General features: G+C 45.1%; 1 long non-coding RNA gene and 1 pseudogene across 1 annotated transcript; both read right to left on the reverse strand.

Annotated features, from left to right (window-relative positions):
* Positions 1 to 36: 36 nt before the first annotated feature.
* Positions 37 to 6,570, reverse strand: LOC135240892 (uncharacterized). The gene is made up of 3 exons (XR_010325820.1): positions 6,162 to 6,570; positions 2,282 to 3,538; positions 37 to 1,069 (listed from the first exon to the last, which is right to left on the reverse strand). It is a non-coding gene; the product is annotated as an uncharacterized LOC135240892 (long non-coding RNA).
* A 1,474-nt stretch (positions 6,571 to 8,044) lies between these two features.
* On the reverse strand, positions 8,045 to 18,015 carry LOC135240911 (sodium/myo-inositol cotransporter-like; annotated as a pseudogene).
* Positions 18,016 to 20,233: the final 2,218 nt, after the last annotated feature.

The raw sequence follows: 20,233 nt of genomic DNA on the forward strand, positions 1-20,233 counted from the left end.
AGATAGAGAGGGAGGGAACAAGGGAGAGAAGAAGGAAGTTCGGGTTATTTTGGAGGGCCTTATGACAGAGGAGAGGGAGACAAGTGAGACACAGTGACAGCAGGTCAGCACTGAATCCACCATACTCCACACTGTGTGGCCTTTACCATAGGACCAGCCAAAATAACACAAACTCTCCTCCAATACTACCCACAGAGGGGAAAGAAAGAGTGAGCTGTGCGTTCGCTTTCAATTGCCTCCTTCATCCATTTATTCCACACAGCATCCAACATACAACACTCTCTCAATTGCTAGGAACAATTAACTGATAACGACACCAAACTGTTGGCAGCACTGTTCAGCTACATCCACTTACACACACAATGTTAATGTGCGGTCAAGAGGTATATGGAGTAGAGGGACAGTGAAACTAAAGCATTCATTTCAGTGTGCACACCAGGCTGATGATTACCCTGGAGAGAACAAAGGGAGCAGTAAAACACTTACCACCAGCCTACTACTGAAGATATAATATCTTTCTGCATTTACATAGTTTGCTTTCACACACTGGATTTGTACTGAGGCTTCTGGTTTTAAGAATGGTAAAAACATCCAACAAAAAAAAGCATCCAAACTGAACCTTCGTTGATAGTGGTGTTACTTCTGCACTCCTAAACCCACAACACAGGGACCACTAGACTTCCTGCTGGGTTCTGTCACTCACTGACAAAGTTAAAGATGTACATACAAACACCACGGCTACAAGTCACCCTCTAACCGCCCCTCTAGCTTCCCTTAATGGTCTATAAAGCCAACCCAGGGTGAGCAGGATACCACTGCCTCCGAAACCATGCTGCCCTCCTTGAGCAGTGACACCAGCGTAGCATTAACCCAGAGGGAGCGGAGCGGACACCCGTGCCTTGGTCAGTTTGTCCAGGGAGGAGATGAGGTCGGCCCACTCGCTGGAGGACTCGAAGCTGCGCAGCGCCTTCTCGATGGCCGCCCTGTAGGCGCGGTACTGAGAGTCACTCTGCAGCTCCAGCTCCTCTGGGTCCATGGTGACTCACTGCAGTCCCAGCATGCTCAGCAGCTGTCAGGTGAGTGAAGGCAAGACCACAGAACGAGGTCACATCCAATCAGCAGATCTGTTCATTTCACCTACACCTGAACTTACACCCTCCCTCTAACCTAGACCTGCACTGTCTCCTCACTTAAAACACTGCCTCTCTTACCTGTCAACACGTAAGTTCTAACCCCTTTTCAATTCTTCTTTAGGTATCTTTTCTATAATCTACATTTTAGCTGTCCTCTTTATGTAAAATAACAGATGTAAAGAAATACATGTACATGAAAATGTAAAAATCCTCTGAACTTCAGAGAAAAGGGGTAGCAGACCCATATGAAATTTAACAAGCAATGATATCGTATGTGTCTTACTGATTCCCAAATACTCCCGGGGTTTGTGGGTGGGCCTACAACCTTGGCAGCAATAACTAATACATTTGTTTGCACATGTATAAGGACTCATAAAACCAGTTTTTGCCCTTTAAAATAGATTGTTTTGAGAACAGCAGCTTCCTCGGCACAGATGGCTGTAAGGTCACATCAGTTTTTGGGGAGTCAGATCTGAAGCTCGAGGTTAACTGTGTCCTCATCCTGATTCGTTGCAGATTCAATAAAAGTTCAGTTTATTAAACCCATATGTGCTGACTGTGCATATTGCACTGTCTGTATAAATGGGTTACTAGTATTGATATACTGTATGTTTTAATTCTGCAGTTCATTCTGAGCCAGATTGAACTCTTAGGGATAGTGGCATCAAACTGCCCTTATATTTCACATTAAAACAGGAGAATATCTTGCAATGAATAAAGTCAATTTCCAAAGGAATTATTGACTAAAAGTGCTACAATTTAAATAGATATTACAAGGCATTTACTGTGAGTATATCAGTATAGGATTCTGTACATTTATATTTATGTTTACTTCATGTAGCAGAGCCACTTACAAAGCACAAACAACAGAGAAATTCAAAAGCTTCTCTTTTTAAAGAAAGAGGCAATTATACTTAATGTCACCGATGACTGCGTCTCCACACATTTTTAAACTCACGTCCTGTGTTAACGGTGCCATACAATCCACAACCACTCATGGTGCTGCGCAATTCTGATTACATTATTTCTTACTTTCCTTAAATCTACTTAAGACATTGCTTACTTCTTTCAACAATTAGAAGACAGGATACAAACAAAACAATCAAATTTCTAACCCTCTCAAATGCAAGTGGGCATGGTTGAAGTACCTTATATTTTCAGACGTAGACCTCTGAAAGCCTTCAGCCAAGCCGCATCGACCACTGGAAACAGTTGGTTAGTCCCCCGTGCAGTTCCTGTCCTGCACACAAAGGCCAACTCTTGGCTTGCTCATGTTAAAGAGGGAATGACAGAGGACTGGCGTGTTTGCTAAGCAGGCATGGCAGGTCACTTTGCATGGCAAATCAGCCGCACTGTCAGATGACACTGCTCTCCCTGCACACACACGGGGACTCTGACACCGAGGCTGATCTGCTCACGTGAAGGAGGAAGGCACACTCATCACTGCTCTCAATGAACAGACAGGGCCGGGAGAGGGAGGGGGAGAAGCTCCACACACACGCCTGTTCTGAAATGGTTGTAGTGACTGGGCTGTTTTGGGGTGGTTGTAGTAACTGGACCGTAGGTAAATTCAACAAAAACAAGGGAAGCCATCGGGCTGTAGCCCACAAACCAAAGCCCCACAGGAACATCTCTGCGCATTTTAGAATTCAGACAAAACACCAATGACCGTCTCGAATTAGTTTGAATGATTTTAATATGTTCTCATCAAGTAACAAAATTTTTCAGTTTAATCAGTCATTATAAAATGTGCTGTTATTTACTGAGTGCATGAAGACTCAAACCTAAGACTACTGTCCACATCTTTTCGATAAAATTCTATATTAATATTGTGCATGATCTACTACATTGCATTCCCTTCATGCGTAACTGTTACTCACATGGAGATTTACAGAAGCAGTCTGTAAACTATTTACACATCTATGCACACATCTGTGCAACACATACTGTGAGAGTAGGAGGCAAACATAATTACACATAAATCTAAATAATTATATGCAATTTTTTGTATTCATCACAGTAAATTATTAATTGGAAGCACTTAAAATTTACATGTAAACATTTCCATTCTAAACACACAATTAGAGAACTATGAAAGCTTAGTGTTAATTCACTAACTAACACAGAAACATTATAAACCCCCAAACACTCAGAGGCCTTTCATTCATGGCACACTGATGTAGTGAAGGTGTGGGGTACAGCTAAACTGTAATGTGCTTGTTGTTTACAGGTTAGCAGTAGACAAATAGTTCCTGTGTTAGGGAGAGGACTCTGAGACGTCCTCTGGGATGTGTGGTCTGTGAAGCCGCAGAAATTTCCTGCAGGCCTTCATATACTGTGGTTTCCACGACAGCCAGCTCCTGCAGGAATATGTCCTGTTGTCCTGGCAACCCCCACGGTGTGTTCTGTTGAAAAAAGAAGAGGTTCTGTGAACTCTTATAGTTTCTATGATGACAAGGGCAATAGATAAAAAATTTTAGTGCACCATGATTTATCTGGCCTGAGATGAGAGGTACATACATCATTTTTGAAAAATGTGCTAATGATGCTGTTCCAGATTTGTAATTCTGTAGCATTTATTGAAAAAAAAAACTACATTATAAATATGTGTCCAACAGCTGTGGCACTGTGGAACAGGGACTGATATTATCTTTGCAAGGTAACCTGGTCTTCATGAAGCTCTGGGCATTCTCATATTAATGTCGATAGGCATTTATTGAAATTTGTTTCTGAAAAGTGTACAGGGCCTTAATCCAAATAAATCCTTAATCCAAATAAAAGCAAAAGCAAGTGTTTTCCCTTCAGAGCTGTCGGTGCATGCTGTCACAGTAGTGTTTTTGGTAACTTGTCCAGGCAGAGCCATTGTGCCTAAACAGGTCTGTGAACAGCTCTGCCTCATTAAGAGAGAGCACAGTAGGAGTGAGATCCCACTGGCCACTTTCAAAAGCTCTCATTTAAGGGCTGGCCAGAGAAAACAAAATAATCCTGATCCAGCAATCCAAGAAGACACAACAACATGACTGCTTCATATACAACATAATATAGACACACGCATGCACACATGTTCAGCTGGCTACCCAAAAGAACTCTGGAGTACACTGCCGTGGTAACTGTGTGATGTAGTTCTAAATGTATGTGTTGGGCAGGAGAAAAGAAAACAGGCATAATTCTGAAGTGCAGTGGTAGAATGGGCCCATCGACAGCACATTCCAAGCACAGCCAGCCCAACACACGCCATCAGCAGATACATATAAAAGCGCAGAACACTATTGGATTTTCAAAAAATCACATTTCATTTCTATTTTTAAAAAGTAGCTGCTTTTTTACGCTTTTATTTAATGCATTGAAAGCAGATGAACGAGACCCTGGGGTGCAATTACAGCTAAAGTCCCACAGGCGGCAGCAAAGAAAGCAACAGCGTCAGACTGCCATCAGAGGAATGTATGCACTGCACAGTGTGTGAAAGAACACACCTTGACCTTGAAGTCCAGTGTTACCAGCCATCCAAAATAATGCACACAAATGATATTAAATGTTATTCTGTGCATGCATGACATTCTTCTGAAGCTCAAACGTTTTAAGTGAAAATCGTTACTTTTAAATGTTTACAATCTATTGTAATTGTGTATTTATGCTGCAAAGTAATAAAATGAATATGAAGCCATTTCTTCAAACACCGTCCAGTAATATTCTATGTCTGAGCAAAGGAAATCCCCAGTGTATCGAGATGTCCCACATTTCACTGTTGTGCAAATGGTTTTAGCTCTGGTTTTATTCTGAAGCAGTTATTCTAAACGAAAAGTGGTAGATGTGGTCTTCACAGCATCATAAATCACTTTTGTAATGTGAATACATTATTCAATGGAACTCAGCATGCAGCACAGATTCACCTACGTGGTTAGGCAGCACTTCAGAACTAACCTGCATGCTCATTATTCTTGGGGATTCATATGGTATTTGATTATAAATTATTGCATATGATTTTTGGTGACAATAACACATTCATACACCTGAATCACCTGAACTATTGAACTTACCATCCCAATATAATGGAGATATGACAGTTTCACCCACCCTTTCCCTCACACTCGCCCACAGCTGCACGGCTAACACTCAACAGTCATCATCCAAACACAATGTTGTAGGGTGCAATATCCTGGTAAACAACTAATCTATCTCCTAATGATCTCTGCAGTGTGCTATCTGAGTGTCTCAATCAAGTAATTAGTATGAACCCAGCGAGTAAAATAACACCGTTGAAACAGTTATTTTTTAGGTCTTGGAATGTTTCAAAAATATTGTAATTTATTTATGTTGTCAGGTCACAAGAATGTCCATAAAATGCTTTGCTCCTGAAAAAAAAACGAGGAACTTGCTACAATATAGCTGAAAAATGTGGTTTGGAAGCACAAAAATCATGAAATGGCATTGTTACAAGTTTGTTATTCACCACAGGCTTTCTCCAACAGTGTTCCCATATTATTGCAAGCTGGAATCACGGCCTTGTATTAGTGAAGTAAGTGGGTCAGTGGCAGAACTCTCTCTGCTGTCAGAGAACCTACTGGCAGCTGTTTTCAGCATCTGTCAGGATACGGAAACTGATGAGAGTGTTGGTTGGGATGTCAAGAGCTTATATCAATAGACTTAGAATATGAGAAACACTAAATGTTCCACTCATATTTAGTGTTCGTAATAGAATCAAAATAAATTAATGCATCGATGTAACATGATGTGAGTTGTTGTTTCCTCTCTCACAGATGACCTTGATTATGTACATAGGCCTTATATTAATGGTGTATTACAATTTGGCAGGATCGGATACTAATACTATCTCACTAAGCGCTCATAAATGTGAATGTGCTTAGGCAAGACAGAGATCTTCCAAAAAACGCTGGATATCAAATTATTTAGTCATTTGGTCAAAGAATAATGGGGACTCAGACTCAGCAGGACTATTTTTCAGCAGCCTGCATGGAGAATAATGAAATCCAGACCCAGAATGAACAATGTGACAGAGGATGTCCGTACCTGTGGTTTCCTCAGGTCAGCAGCTCAGATGTAAAGGAGCACTTTGCGCTTAAGACATCTTCTTTTTTCCTGCCCCTTGGTGTGTCTGTGCTCTCACTGGCTCTGCAGCCCCATGCCCTGCTGAGCCCCAGTACTTTTCCACTAAAGGGGACTTCCTGCCCAAAGGCAGGCTGGCCAGGAAAGCATGAGAGATAACCACAAACAGCCAGCACCGGCAGCGGCCAAGCGACACTTCCAATAACAGACAAGTGTAGCACGCCAAATAGAAGAGCCAGTAGGTTTTAAAAAGGCAGGTGGCTAAATGCTGCTCGGTTTTAAAGAGTAAGCCCATCGTGTGATTCATCTTTCCACCCTTAGCTCACTGCAAAAAAAAACTGACCCAAATACAGCATAACCACAGGTCCAGTAATGCAACTCACCTGGAAAAATAAATGCAAGTGAAATTTATCTGATAATAAAGACTGTAGACAATAGCAAGCTGACATATTGGAAATATGGCTTCCTTATTAATTACTGTCAAATCAAATCATATCAGATCAGTCCTGCTCCATGAAAAGGTGCTGAGGTTTGTCCCAGGACAGTCACCTCAATAACTTAGCTGGAAGTGCACCGCTGTATCCTAACACTCTTAAAATCTGTCAACAGAGAGAAAGGGGTTGCAAAAGCAAAACCGGTTTTAAAATGCACTGCTTTAAAGCGACACAAAGTACTGTATGCACACACTTCTGGGTGAAGGGAGAACAGTTCCGAACTGGGTGTTACTGTTCTTCAGTGAATTTTTTATGACCCGTACAAGATAAGATTTCACCCACCTGCATGTTCCTGATAAAGATCCACGAAGCAGTGCAGTTCAGTCCATCCTCTATGGTTGGTTGGAGGGCTTGGAGGTGGCGCCTCCTCCTCTGTGCATCATCGCAAGGACATTTCACTCCGTTTACCCCAGAATCAGGCCTGTGGACAGCAGACCCTGAGGGGGGGTCTGACAAACACAGCCCGGAAATTTCCGCTGTAAAACTCCCGTAAATGGACCCCACTGTACCGTTCCTCATCCAGAGATGAGGTGATTGCTGCTTCTACACACATGAATGGGGAGAGTTCATTGTTAAAGGCCATAATAAACATGTTTTAAAAGATACAAAGATACTATTAGATTTATACATGTAAGAGAAAAGGTTGTTGACAGCATGATATGTTCATTTAACAATAAAACTCTTTAGACTGTTTATATAATGCGGTCCTTTAAAGTGACAATACCTTGACGTTGTCTGTAGGCAAAAAAAAATTGGACATCTATTCGAACACTGAGCACATACTATTTTACAGCCAGCTATATTTAGAATATTTATACAGACAGAACATCTTTAAAATTCAAGGTCTTCTTCATGAGATCTTCTTTGTCGCAACTCAGTTTTCAGCAAGCACTGAGTATCTGGGACACGAACAAGTGGAAAATTACCAGGCAGGAAAGAGGCACGTCTCACAGGCACAGAGTTGCAGAAAGACACTGATAAGACTGTAGATCCAAATCCCCCCCTCCTCTCACTCAGCCTGCAGTTTCCTCTAAGTTTGACAAACTCTGGGCCTGGCACATTTGCGTACCACACAGCTAGTATTTAAAGCATACTAAATTTATATATACGTGTGTACATATACAAACAGTATGTATACACATACTGTAAAAAAAAAAAAAAAAATATATATATATATATAATAAGGTGAGCGTGGTGCATTCTGTACTTGTAAATGTGTCTCCTCTCTGTTCAGAGTGCATTGGCTTTCACACACCTTGTGGCAGGCACTCTCTCCTTATGGCAGGTGCGGTTTGGTGGTGAACCTGAGTTAATATACAAATAAACATGTACACAAATGAGCACACAAAGGGATATTTTAATTAATTTATTTCAAACCAGTATTTGCACACTTAATTTGTCCAAAATAAATCAAAATGTAATTCCTCTGTAAAAAATGACAATGCCTCCTCATGTACATTTTTATGTTTCAAGCCTAATGAGACGTTAAGGCGAATCCTCAGTTTGTTCTTATTGTCAGACAGGACCACCTTTGGTGAATCTAACCAGCATGTATGTTGTAAACTTTAATCACCTAAAAACATTTTTTCATTTTATATAATATATAGGAATACCACATTTAACTGAGCATGTAGGCTAATTTCACCAAACAACTGGTCACCATTTGTTACTTTCAGTTTCAAATGTACAGGTCACAATAAAAAAGGGAAGTCAAAAACCACTCTCAGGCACACAGATAGCTGAATAGGAAAAGTTTCAAATCTGTACTTTACAACAATACACATCTGTATAAAAATACAAAGCCAAAAATATACATTTTAGAATGGTCACAATTTGTTACTTATTTAAAGTAAATGACAGTGTAAGTGAACTTACCTATTACAACAGACACAAACATTGGTTAAATACCTGCTTAAACTCCATGACCTGTAAAGTCAAAACTTTGGCGATATGTTGATTACCAGCAACAATGTTCACATACTTCATGGAAAGTGAGTCGCTGTATACTGAAGGGAACTAAAACTTTAAAAAATTGTTGTGTTGAATTTCTGATCAAATGCAATCTGAACCCCAGAGAACAATGTACACACAACAATTTATACACAGAGTTCTGAAACCCAGGTGCCAATGGCGTAAAGACCATACCCACCTTTTTTTCTTTTAAAATGACTATATCAGGCTAAAACAAGAGTAGTGAATTTTGCACAGCAGTGAAACGTGGGACCTCACAGTACACTGGGGAGGTGACTTTATTTTCAGAAACAGCTTAATTGTTTTATGCGCCAAAAATAAATACAGGCTGGACGTATTGTAACCATCCAAATATAGTAAATGGATTTTCGCTCAGTTATTCCCATCTTCATTTCTCACAATTTAATCAGCTTCTTCTTAGTAATAATTGGATGCTGAGCAATTAACCTTAACAAAATTAATAAATTAAAGGAGCAAACCTTAATTCGCTTTGTAATTCATAATACAATTCAATGCGTACAAGTAATTTACTAGTAAAATCTGATTTTTGCTATCCTGAAAATGATATTTTTAGGTCGTCTTAATATTCTATTAATATTAAAATAAATACCACAGGGGAAAATCAGTACATCTTGTGCTTGTTCCAGCGCTGCAGTTAAACCCCGAGTCAGTAAAGGCTTCGGATACTCGCACACACAACAGATTAAACAGCCAGGGACAGTAGGATAATACAGCAGTACCGTGATACGTAACACAAAACTATATGTGTCATTATAGTCAAATGAGGATAAAAAGAGGCATGGCCAATTGAAATGAGGGCTTGATCACAAAAAGGACCCCAATAAAGTGCATCTGTTCCTGTCCTGTCACATAGTGCTGTAGCAAATGAGCGTTTCACGCAAACACATTTTACTTACGAGAGCTGCACTCAGAGTGAACAGCAGAAAGTAAGGCAGGTTTCACATTTTATCACTTCTGATAATAGAAAGCTACTACATATATATGCATTTGGCCATCAATGACAACGGATGTTTCAGAACCACTTTTGGTTAGAGTGTAAGAAGGACTTTAAGGACTTCTCAGTTGCTGCCATTTCTCCCCGCAAAGTGACTGCGCCGTAACTATGGAATGAAGTAAGTCTAACGATGGCGATAAGAGTCCCCCACAAAGCTTTAAATTTTAAAAATCCCCAATTAGTCAGCAGCAAATCTTTACAAATGTGTCTGTAGCATGAAGTCAGCAGGGTCAGTCTGGCCAGGCCTCTACAGAGAGAAAAAGATGAGCATGAAGAGCCCTAAGCAGCACACCATCAGAAGGCCCAGGTTCAGGACCAGTCTGACTCTGGGAGGCTCGTAAAGCATCTCCAGAACCAGGCCCCTGTCCTCTTCCCGGGAAGTGTTGGGCAGGGCGTCTGCGGGTGAGGCAATCCTAGCCGGCTCTCTGTAGCCGCAGAACCAGTCCAGAGCCTTCAGGCACCTCCCTCTCTCCCTCACAGCGCCATCGCTGTCCTCACGGTGGTCCAGGTGGGCATGGCCGTTCCCGTGGTGTTCGGTGGGGGCGGGGCTCTCTGGCCGGCCTGAGGGAGAGACCAGCAGGACGATGTCGGCCGGCCCAGTGCCTCCCTCTGTCTGTGTGCTGGAGGGCGGCGGCTTGTGGGGCCTGCTGGTGCCGTTACAGTGGGTGACGCTCCCCTCCTGGTATCTGATTGGCTGCCGGCCCTTGCGCCGCAGCCCCCACAGAGTGGTGCTGCTTACCTGCTCCTCGCTGGGGGGCAGGGTGCACAGGCTGACCCCCACCACCACCAGCCCCGACACCCAGAACAGCCCGGCCGCCACGTACATGTAGTGCACCCCGCTGATCAGAGCCGGCCGGTCGTCAGGGCGATCGCAGGGGGGCTCCCGGTAAATAAAGGCCAGGACCAGGCGGGCGGAGCCCAGCACGAAACCGGTCACGCCCCCCCCAGAAGGCCCCCGCCTCATTACAGCGCTTCCAGAACACGCCCAGCAGGAAGAGGGCGGCGACGGGCGGGGTCAGGTAGCCGGCCACCTCCTGGATGTACATGTACATCTGGCCGCCCTGCATCTGGACGATGACGGGCACCCAGGCGATGCTGATGGCCACCATGACGACCACGAACAGCCGGCCCACCACCATCAGCTCCCTGGAGGAGGAGCTCTTGCGCACCATCTTGTACACGTCTAGCGTGAAGATGGTGCTGGCGCTGTTGAAGATGGAGTCCAGGTCGCTCATCAGGGCGGCGATCATCACGGCCATCATGAGCCCGCGCAGCCCCGCGGGCATCACGCTCATCACCAGCCGCGGGTACGCCGTGTTGGAGCAGCCGGCCTGGCTCTGGCACACCCGCAGGCAGTGCTCGGGCCCGATGCAGGCCAGCTCGTCCGTGAACAGGATGCGCGAGATCATCCCGGGGATGACGATGACGAACATGGGCAGGACCTTCAGGAACCCCGCCATCAGAGTGGAGCCCTTGGCGTGGGCGATGTTTTTGGCCGCTAGCACGCGCTGGACGATGACCTGATTGGCGCACCAGTACCAGATGGATGACGGGGTCTGGCCCAGGAGGAACCCGGGCCACGGGAGGTCTTCGTCCAGCGGGCCGCGCAGGACCTTCAGCGCCTGCGGTTTGGGGTGGATGCGGCAGGTGCTGCTGTAGGTGAAGTTCCCGGACGCCAGGATGGCAGTGACGTTGGGGGTGGCCAACATGTACTTGGTGCGCACCGCCTCCAGCCCCCCCACCTTGGCCAGGCTGATAGCGGTCAGGGTGAGCGCGCCCGCGATCATGAGCACCGCCTGGAGCGTGTCGGTGTAGATGACAGCCGCCAGCCCGCCAGTCACCGTCAACACCGCGGTCATGGCGATCAGCAGGATGACGGACAGGTACAGGTCCCAGCCCAGAGACTCCTGAATGAAGAGCGCGCCCGAGTACAGGGCCACAGAGAGCTTGGTGAAGACGTAGAGCAGGAGGGAGAGACCGGCCAAGTACATCTTCAGCCGTTTGCCGCCGTAGCGCTTGGCCAGGTAATCCGGCATGGTGTACACGCCGGAGTAGATGTAGACGGGGATGAAGACCCAGCCCAGCAGCTGCAGGACCAGCAGCGCATTGAACTCGAAGGCTGCGACTGCGTAGCCGCTCGCCGCTCCAGAGCCCGCCAGGCCGATGAAGTGCTCGCTGCCGATGTTACTGACAAACAGGGACGCGCCGATCACAACCCAGTTCATGGAGCGCCCGGCCAGGAAGTACCCACGAACCGTGCTCCGATTGGCCTTCCACATGGCATATAGGCCAATGGACAAGACCAGCAGAAAGTAAAGCACCACAACAGCAATGTCTGCAGCTTCCATCGAAGGGCCCATTCTCACAACCAAATGCGGATCAAATCGGACTAATATGGCAGAAAAGGACTACTGTACTGTGAATTGACATATAATCAATAATAAGAAAATTAATATGACTCCATTGATGATTTTAAGCCTGGTTAAAGTGCTTTGTCCTTTGGCATGCTGTCTGGAGGAAACGGTAGTGTCCAGTCGGGTCAAATTCAATTTTTGGTTAGATAATCCATCACCCATGTGTTCTGGAGACACACAGGGGATATTTAGGAGAGTTGGTGGCTTCAGTTCTAGTAATACGTAGAGTAACACTCCTGCAAGACAGAAAAGACAAATACAAAGGTTGCATTCGATGCAGAGCTGACAGTGGAAAGATGCAAGACTGCAAAACTCTATCAGAAGGGAGAGAGAAAATTCTGTTAAATCATGAAACTAAACACAACTGTTGGTTTCACTCATTTTATTAACCGTAAGCAATACAGATGAAACCGCACAGTGAAAATAACAGTTTCAAGGTAACACTGCATGTTTCCAAACAGCCTATTAATCATCGTTTTTGTTACGTCAGCACTGTAACACTCTATTGGGTCAGGGATCAAATTATGGCAGACACACAGCGACGGATGCCCTGCATTTAGGCCTTAAAGGGTAAGCACCACATAATGACATCCCCCAAAGATAATAGACCAATGCTTTTTAGAGAGATTTTACCATTAAATTAAGCTGAAATTGTTGTTAGTAAGGATACAAATCTGACAAATTGATCACTCCTGATGTAAAAACCTGAAGTCACATCAGAAAAGTATTTCTGTGATGTGTGACGTAATAGGTGGAAGACAAACGGCTCTGCTATTATACCTTTAGCTAGAAAAGATGACAGAAATGAACAGCATTGAAATATTCAATTTTGGATCAAAGGACATTATCAGTGACTCAGATTACTCTGACTCTAACAAGTCTGTAGAGCACATAATTGGTTATTCTGATTGGCTGTATTGCAGTAGTCTTTCAGGTTTGAACCAGAGGTGATCCAAGTTGGAGGATTCTTCCCAAAGCCAACAACTGGGGCATTTTTTGGGAAATTTGCCTTGCCCATATTCATACGAGATACCAACTGCGAGCATCCCTATGCATCTAGAATAAAAACACAAAAAAGGCTGTAAGCTAACACTTTTAGCTCTATCTGTGGCTGCAGATGGACAGCTGAAAATTGACAATAAGGTTTTCTTTGGTTGATAAATCACCTTGGTTTTCTACATTTAATTGAATAGGCAGCAAGCTCTGTCGCCCTCAACATGCGCAGTAGAGTCTGTTTCCAGTTACTTCCTAGACTTCATATCTTCGTATCTGGCCCCTCCTACCCTCTCCAAGTCCTTACGCTCTATGCTAGGACTAGTCAACAAATACACAGCGAGCAGGTGAGCATGTGGTACCTTAACGCGGTGCTTGGTCACGGAAGACGTTATAAAAACCTATTGCATATAAGTTTGATAACTATTCAACGCAGAAACTCAAAGTTGTCTCCAAAGCCGGTACCATGTACCCGTATCTCGCAATATAAGCACTAATCTTAGGTTAAATTAATTTCCCTTCGACAGTAACCTGGAGAAAAAATTGTCCCGGCTGGGATTCTAATGAACCATAAACCACGTCCGATTGCTTGCCAGACGTGGAAAGTCCAGGGGTCAGAAAGTAAAAGTCCTGTCATCTGTTTCTTGCACCCATGAACTCTGCCAGCTGGTTTCACGAATTACTTCTCCTGGCTGACGAATTGTCCAATTATCAAAACCAAGTGCTTGTAACAAAATCACTGGGATGACTTTTAGTTTTTGAACCTGGATTTCCCACCTCTGGTACTATCATAATTATTTCCAACGTTACTAGCTTGAGCTAGCTACCCCTACAAACCCCAGCCTGCGAGAAGCGCGCATCAGTTAACTTGACTAACGACGTGAGCTACATCCTGGTATGCAGAGCATCAAGGAAACTTCTAGAATCACATTGAACGTGATGCTACTATTTTCCGAATTTCTGAACAAGAACATCTACGCTGGGTAGTCTATCGATGGCTATGTCTCAAGCGACGCTAGCGTATTTTAAATTAACTGTAGCTGGGGTCTTACGTGTATACACCATTATTTTATATATTTTGTGTATAATCTTTCAAAGTTTCAAGTGCCATTTTGCAAAACAGTTCCTGTCTGGCTGAAAACACAGGGGGACATCACACTCCTTGCACTTCCATGGAGTGTTCTGTTTTTTCCTGAAGTCCATCCTGCAGAGTTTGCATGTCTTGCGACCAATTGAAGCCACCTTGCTGGCATCCAGAGTCTGTGAGGCTGTAGGCACAGGCACATGACCATAACTTTCCCATCTTGTTACATTAGGTGCCTTCTGTGAGACGCCACACAGCTGCGCAGTGAGCTCCTCCATGAAAGCCTTGTGAGGCATTGCTTCCTGTTGTCCCAATGATGACAGTTCTTTATGTAGGATGTATGCATTTGTGGCAGCAATGTCCAAGAAATGTAAAAACAATTTCCGGTACCATCTCATTTTTTTGTGCTGTGTTGTGTAATACTGTATCAGTTGGTCAGACAGATCAACACCCCCCATGTGTGCATTGTACTGGATGATAGGTGATGGGCATGGAAAGTTCTTTGAAATCCAGACACCATCTTGCTTCACCCTCCGCTGTATTGTGTCCCCAGTGAATGCTGCATGGATGGTGGAACAGACAGACACCTCTCGTGTGTCCATCCACTTCACAAAAACCAGAGGACCATCCCTTATCCACCGTAAAGCTCCTCTTCCTGACTTCTTAGTCAGAGCATTACATGCAGTGCGTGGACATTCCTTCCTGTTCTCCCTATATGTCCCACAAGCACCAAAGTTTTGTCCATACAAGTCCCTGAAGAGCTTTGGGCTCGTATAGAAATTGTCCATGTACACATAATATCCGGAACCCAAGAATGCACGATTCACAAGTGACATTACAGAGTTATATGAAAGTCCTTGTCCTGTCTGAAAGCTGTTCTTTCCTGTGTACACAGCAAAATCCACAGTGTATCCATTGCTGGAGTCACAAAGCACAAACAACTTGAAACCCCACTTTCTTGGCTTTTCTTTCATGTACTGTGTCATACCAGTCTTTGCTTTGGTTGCTACCATTCTTTCATCCACTGCAAGGTTCCTGCGAGGATGATAGACGGCTTTGCAGGCATTCTGAATTGTGTCCATGAGAGGCCTGACCCGGAAAAGTTTGTCATGCTGCGGTGTGCCACGCTTCCTGTAATTTTCTTGGTCCTTGTCTGCATCACTCATGTGTACATTCCAGCAAATAGTTCTGTATCTGTCCCTTGTCATTACGGTTGCTGGGAATGAGACAGAGAAAATGCTACTTTGCCGCCAGTAATCTCTGATTTGGTCCAGCTTTACCATGGCCATGTAAAAAATCAGTCCAATGTACCTGTAGAATTCCTCTATCCCAATGTCAGTCCATTTATACTTGCTCCCTTTTGCTATTGCCCTGGCAGCATGCTCGTTGGTGTTCTTGCACAGTGTCCTGACAGCATCTGTAGAGAAAAATAGTTTGAACAAATCCAGAGGAGTGTGGGCTTCTGCCGAGCTCAGCTGCACTCCAGGTTGCCGCGCAGGACGGAAACGCATCACCGGTGGGGCCACATCAGCAGATTTCTCAGTTTTCCATGACCAAGCTGGCTGAGCTGCTTGCTGCTTGCTGACTGGTGTCCTCTTGCCACGCTTGCGTCGCCTCTTAGCAGGTGGTAAACTAGGCCGTGTTACCTGATCAGCATCTCTGTAAATGTAATAGAAACAAAATTGTTAGGAAATGTGACATCAAATCAAACTTTATTCAGCACATTCCCATCAACAACAATGTGATTTACAAAAAAGGGACAAACCACTAACTAATGAAAACAAAACTTAGAAAATGTGGCAGTTATATCTTATACAAATAACCAAACAAACACAACCAGATGCAGAGAGGTAGCCTATAATTTTGAGATGCAAGGGTTAGTGTGGAAATTTACAAACGCGCATATTACTCGATATTCCTACAAACACACACATAAATCGCAATACAGTACACATATTTACAAATAATAAAAGCTATCAACGAAACAACATTAGCTAAACTCACGCAACTCATAAATAATGCCTCAATCTGAAGTAGGTCTTTTTAGCTAAGTGGTTAGTTTATTTCCCGAACTTACATGCAATATGCTAATATCGATTGTGCGAGGACACCCAGTTTTAGAATCCTAGCCACGCCAATACACGCCACGCATAGGTTATTTACGTACAGTGATCAAGTAAAATAGTTACAGTGCAATTTTTTGAGATGCAGTATTGAATCGTTCGTAGTGTGGGAATTTACAAACGCGCATATTACTGGATATTCTTACAAACACACAGATAAGTTGCAATACAGTACACACTACCAATATTATCGTAAGAAATACACTTTCTCATGAAGTTGATCCTCAGCTGGATCAGTTCGCAGTTCGAAATGACACCGTTCTTCATCAGTGTCAGCTTCAGTGTCCGGACCTGATGAGTTCGCGTCTTCATGGTCGCTCTCCCACAAAGCATGAAGAACATCCAGTCCAGTCATTCGTGCCATTTTCCGAAATGAAATGTAAGGATTGCCCGAGAAGACGTGGGCTATGCTTCTGTGTGACATTTTATCCTTGTTTACAGTAGGCGCTCTCGCACATCAAACGCATCGCCCCTCCCCTGCCATCGATAGCAATTAGCATGTCATTATCTTGTGAATGTGGTCTGGGCGTACTTACTGCCGAGCGAAAATCACATATTAATGAGAAAGACTTAGCACATGGCAATGGTCTGTTTGATCTCATTTTAAATAGCTTAAAACAATTCATATTATTTTGTCAATGGGCACATTGGAATGCCACGATTCTAAGGTTCATGTCAATGTGTTTGTTGTGTCCGTATGATAAAAGCTTGCGAAGTTATTCATCCAAATAGCAACAAAATCTTGTCGAGCTCCGCCGGCAGAGCTCTCGACCCCAGAGGGTTAAACAGAGTGAATGAAAGTAACATTGCACAAACAATGGCCATGGGATGCACAGCCTATGTTTTGGGCATTATTAACGCGATTTTACACTAATATTTCCAACTGTGACTTTAAGCCGCCATTCGGAAAAAAATGCAGCCGGCTAACGCTTTCAAAGTTCAATAGCTCCCAGACAATAGGGCCTAGGACCATCAAACCACTGCTAGAGTGTTCACAGACAGAGGCCCCGAGAAGCAGAGCCTATGCTTCGGCCGCAACTACCGCTCGCGATTTTACACGAATATTTCCAACCCTGACTTTAAGCCGCCGACCGGAAGAAAATGCAGCCGGCTAACGCTTTCAAAGTTCAATAGCTCCCAGACAATAGGGCCTAGGACCATCAAACCACTGCTAGAGTGTTCACAGACAGCGGCCCTGAGAAGCAGAGCCTATGCTTCGGGTGCTACCACCCCGCGCGATTTTACACGAATATTTCCAACCCTGACTTTAAGCCGCCGACCGGAAAAAAATGCAGCCGGCTAATACTTTCAAAGGTCAATAGCTCCCAGACAATAGGGCCTAGGTACATCAAACCACTGCTAGAGTGTTCACAGACAGCGGCCCCGAGAAGCAGAGCCTATGCTTCGGGCGCAACTACCGCGCGCGATTTTACACGAATATTTCCAACCCTGACTTTAAGCCGCCGACCGGAAAAAAATGCAGCCGGCTAACGCTTTCAAAGTTCAATAGCTCCCAGACAATAGGGCCTAGGACCATCAAACCACTGCTAGAGTGTTCACAGACAGCGGCCCTGAGAAGCAGAGCCTATGCTTCGGTCGCTACCACCCCGCGCAATTTTACACGAATATTTCCAACCCTGACTTTAAGCCGCCGACCGGAAAAAAATGCAGCCGGCTAACGCTTTCAAAGTTCAATAGCTCCCAGACAATAGGGCCTAGGACCATCAAACCACTGCTAGAGTGTTCACAGACAGCGGCCCGAGAAGCAGAGCCATGCTTCGGGCGTCAACCACCCCCGCGCGATTTTACACGAATATTTCCAACCCTGACTTTAAGCCGCCGACCGGAAAAAAATGCAGCCGGCTAACGCTTTCAAAGTTCAATAGCTCCCAGACAATAGGGCCTAGGACCATCAAACCACTGCTAGAGTGTTCACAGACAGCGGCCCTGAGAAGCAGAGCCTATGCTTCGGTCGCTACCACCCCGCGCAATTTTACACTAATATTTCCAACCCTGACATTAAGCCACCGACCGGAAAAAAATGCAGCCGTCTAACGCTTTCAAAGTTCAATAGCTCCCAGACAATAGGGCCTAGGACCATCAAACCACAGATAGAGTGTTCACAGACAGCGGCCCCCAGAAGCAGAGCCTATGCTTCGGGCGCTACCACCCCGCGCGATTTTACACGAATATTTCCAACCCTGACTTTAAGCCGCGACCGGAAAAAAATGCAGCCGGCTAACGCTTTCAAAGTTCAATAGCTCCCAGACAATAGGGCCTAGGACCATCAATACAACTGCTAGAGTGTTGACAGACAGCGGCCCCGAGAAGCAGAGCCTATGCTTCGGGTGCTACCACCCCGCGCAATTTTACACTAATATTTCCAACCCTGACATTAAGCCACCGACCGGAAAAAAATGCAGCCGTCTAACGCTTTCAAAGTTCAATAGCTCCCAGACAATAGGGCCTAGGACCATCAAACCACCTAGAGTGTTCACAGACAGCGGCCCCGATAAGCAGAGCCTATGCTTCGGGCGCTACCACCCCGCGCGATTTTACACGAATATTTCCAACCCTGACTTTAAGCCGCCGACCGGAAAAAAATGCAGCCGGCTAACGCTTTCAAAGTTCAATAGCTCCCAGACAATAGGGCCTAGGACCATCAAACCACTGCTAGAGTGTTCACAGACAGCGGCCCGAGAAGCAGAGCCTATGCTTCGGGCGCTACCACCCCGCGCGATTTTACACGAATATTTCCAAACCTGACTTTAAGCCGCCGACCGGAAAAAAATGCAGCCAGCTAACACTTTCAAAGTTCAATAGCTGCCAGACAATAGGGCCTAGGACCATCAAACCACTGCTAGACTGTTCACAGACAGCGGCCCCGAGAAGCAGAGCCTATGCTTCGGGCGCTACCACCCTGCGCAATTTTACACGAATATTTCCAACCCTGACTTTTAGCCGCCGACCGGAAAAAAATGCAGCCGGCTAACGCTTTCAAAGTTCAATAGCTCCCAGACAATAGGGCCTAGGACCATCAAACCACTGCTAGAGTGTTCACAGACAGTGGCCCCGAGAAGCAGAGCCTATGCTTCGGGCGCTACCACCCCGCGCGATTTTACACGAATATTTCCAACCGTGACTTTAAGCCGCCGATCGGAAAAAAATGCAGCAGGCTAACACAATCAAGGTTCAATAGCTCCCAGACAATAGGGCCTAGGACCATCAAACCACTGCTAGAGTGTTCACAGACAGCGGCCCCGAGAAGCAGAGCCTATGCTTCGGGCGCTACTACCCCGCGCGATTTTACACGAATATTTCCAACCCTGACTTTAAGCCGCCAACCGGAAAAAAATGCAGCCGGCTAACGCTTTCAAAGTTCAATAGCTCCCAGACAATAGGGCCTAGGACCATCAAACCACTGCTAGAGTGTTCACAGACAGCGGCCCTGAGAAGCAGAGCCTATGCTTCGGTCGCTACCACCCCGCGCAATTTTACACGAATATTTCCAACCCTGACTTTAAGCCGCCGACCGGAAAAAATGCAGCCGGCTAAGCTTTCAAAGTTCAATAGCTCCCAGACAATAGGGCCTAGGACCATCAAACCACTGCTAGAGTGTTCACAGACAGCGGCCCCGAGAAGCAGAGCCTATGTTTCGGGCGCTACCACCCCGCGCGATTTTACACGAATATTTCCAAACCTGACTTTAAGCCGCCGACCGGAAAAAAATGCACCCGGCTAACACTTTCAAAGTTCAATAGCTCCCAGACAATAGGGCCTAGGACCATCAAACCACTGCTAGAGTGTTCACAGACAGCGGCCCCAGAGCAGAGCCTATGCTTCGGCGCTACCACCCCGCGCATTTTACACGAATATTTCCAACCCTGACTTTAAGCCGCCGACCGGAAAAAAATGCAGCCGGCTAACGCTTTCAAAGTTCAA

This window comes from Anguilla rostrata, chromosome 15 (genome assembly GCF_018555375.3).
Source record: "Anguilla rostrata isolate EN2019 chromosome 15, ASM1855537v3, whole genome shotgun sequence".
Lineage (NCBI taxonomy): Eukaryota > Metazoa > Chordata > Actinopteri > Anguilliformes > Anguillidae > Anguilla > Anguilla rostrata.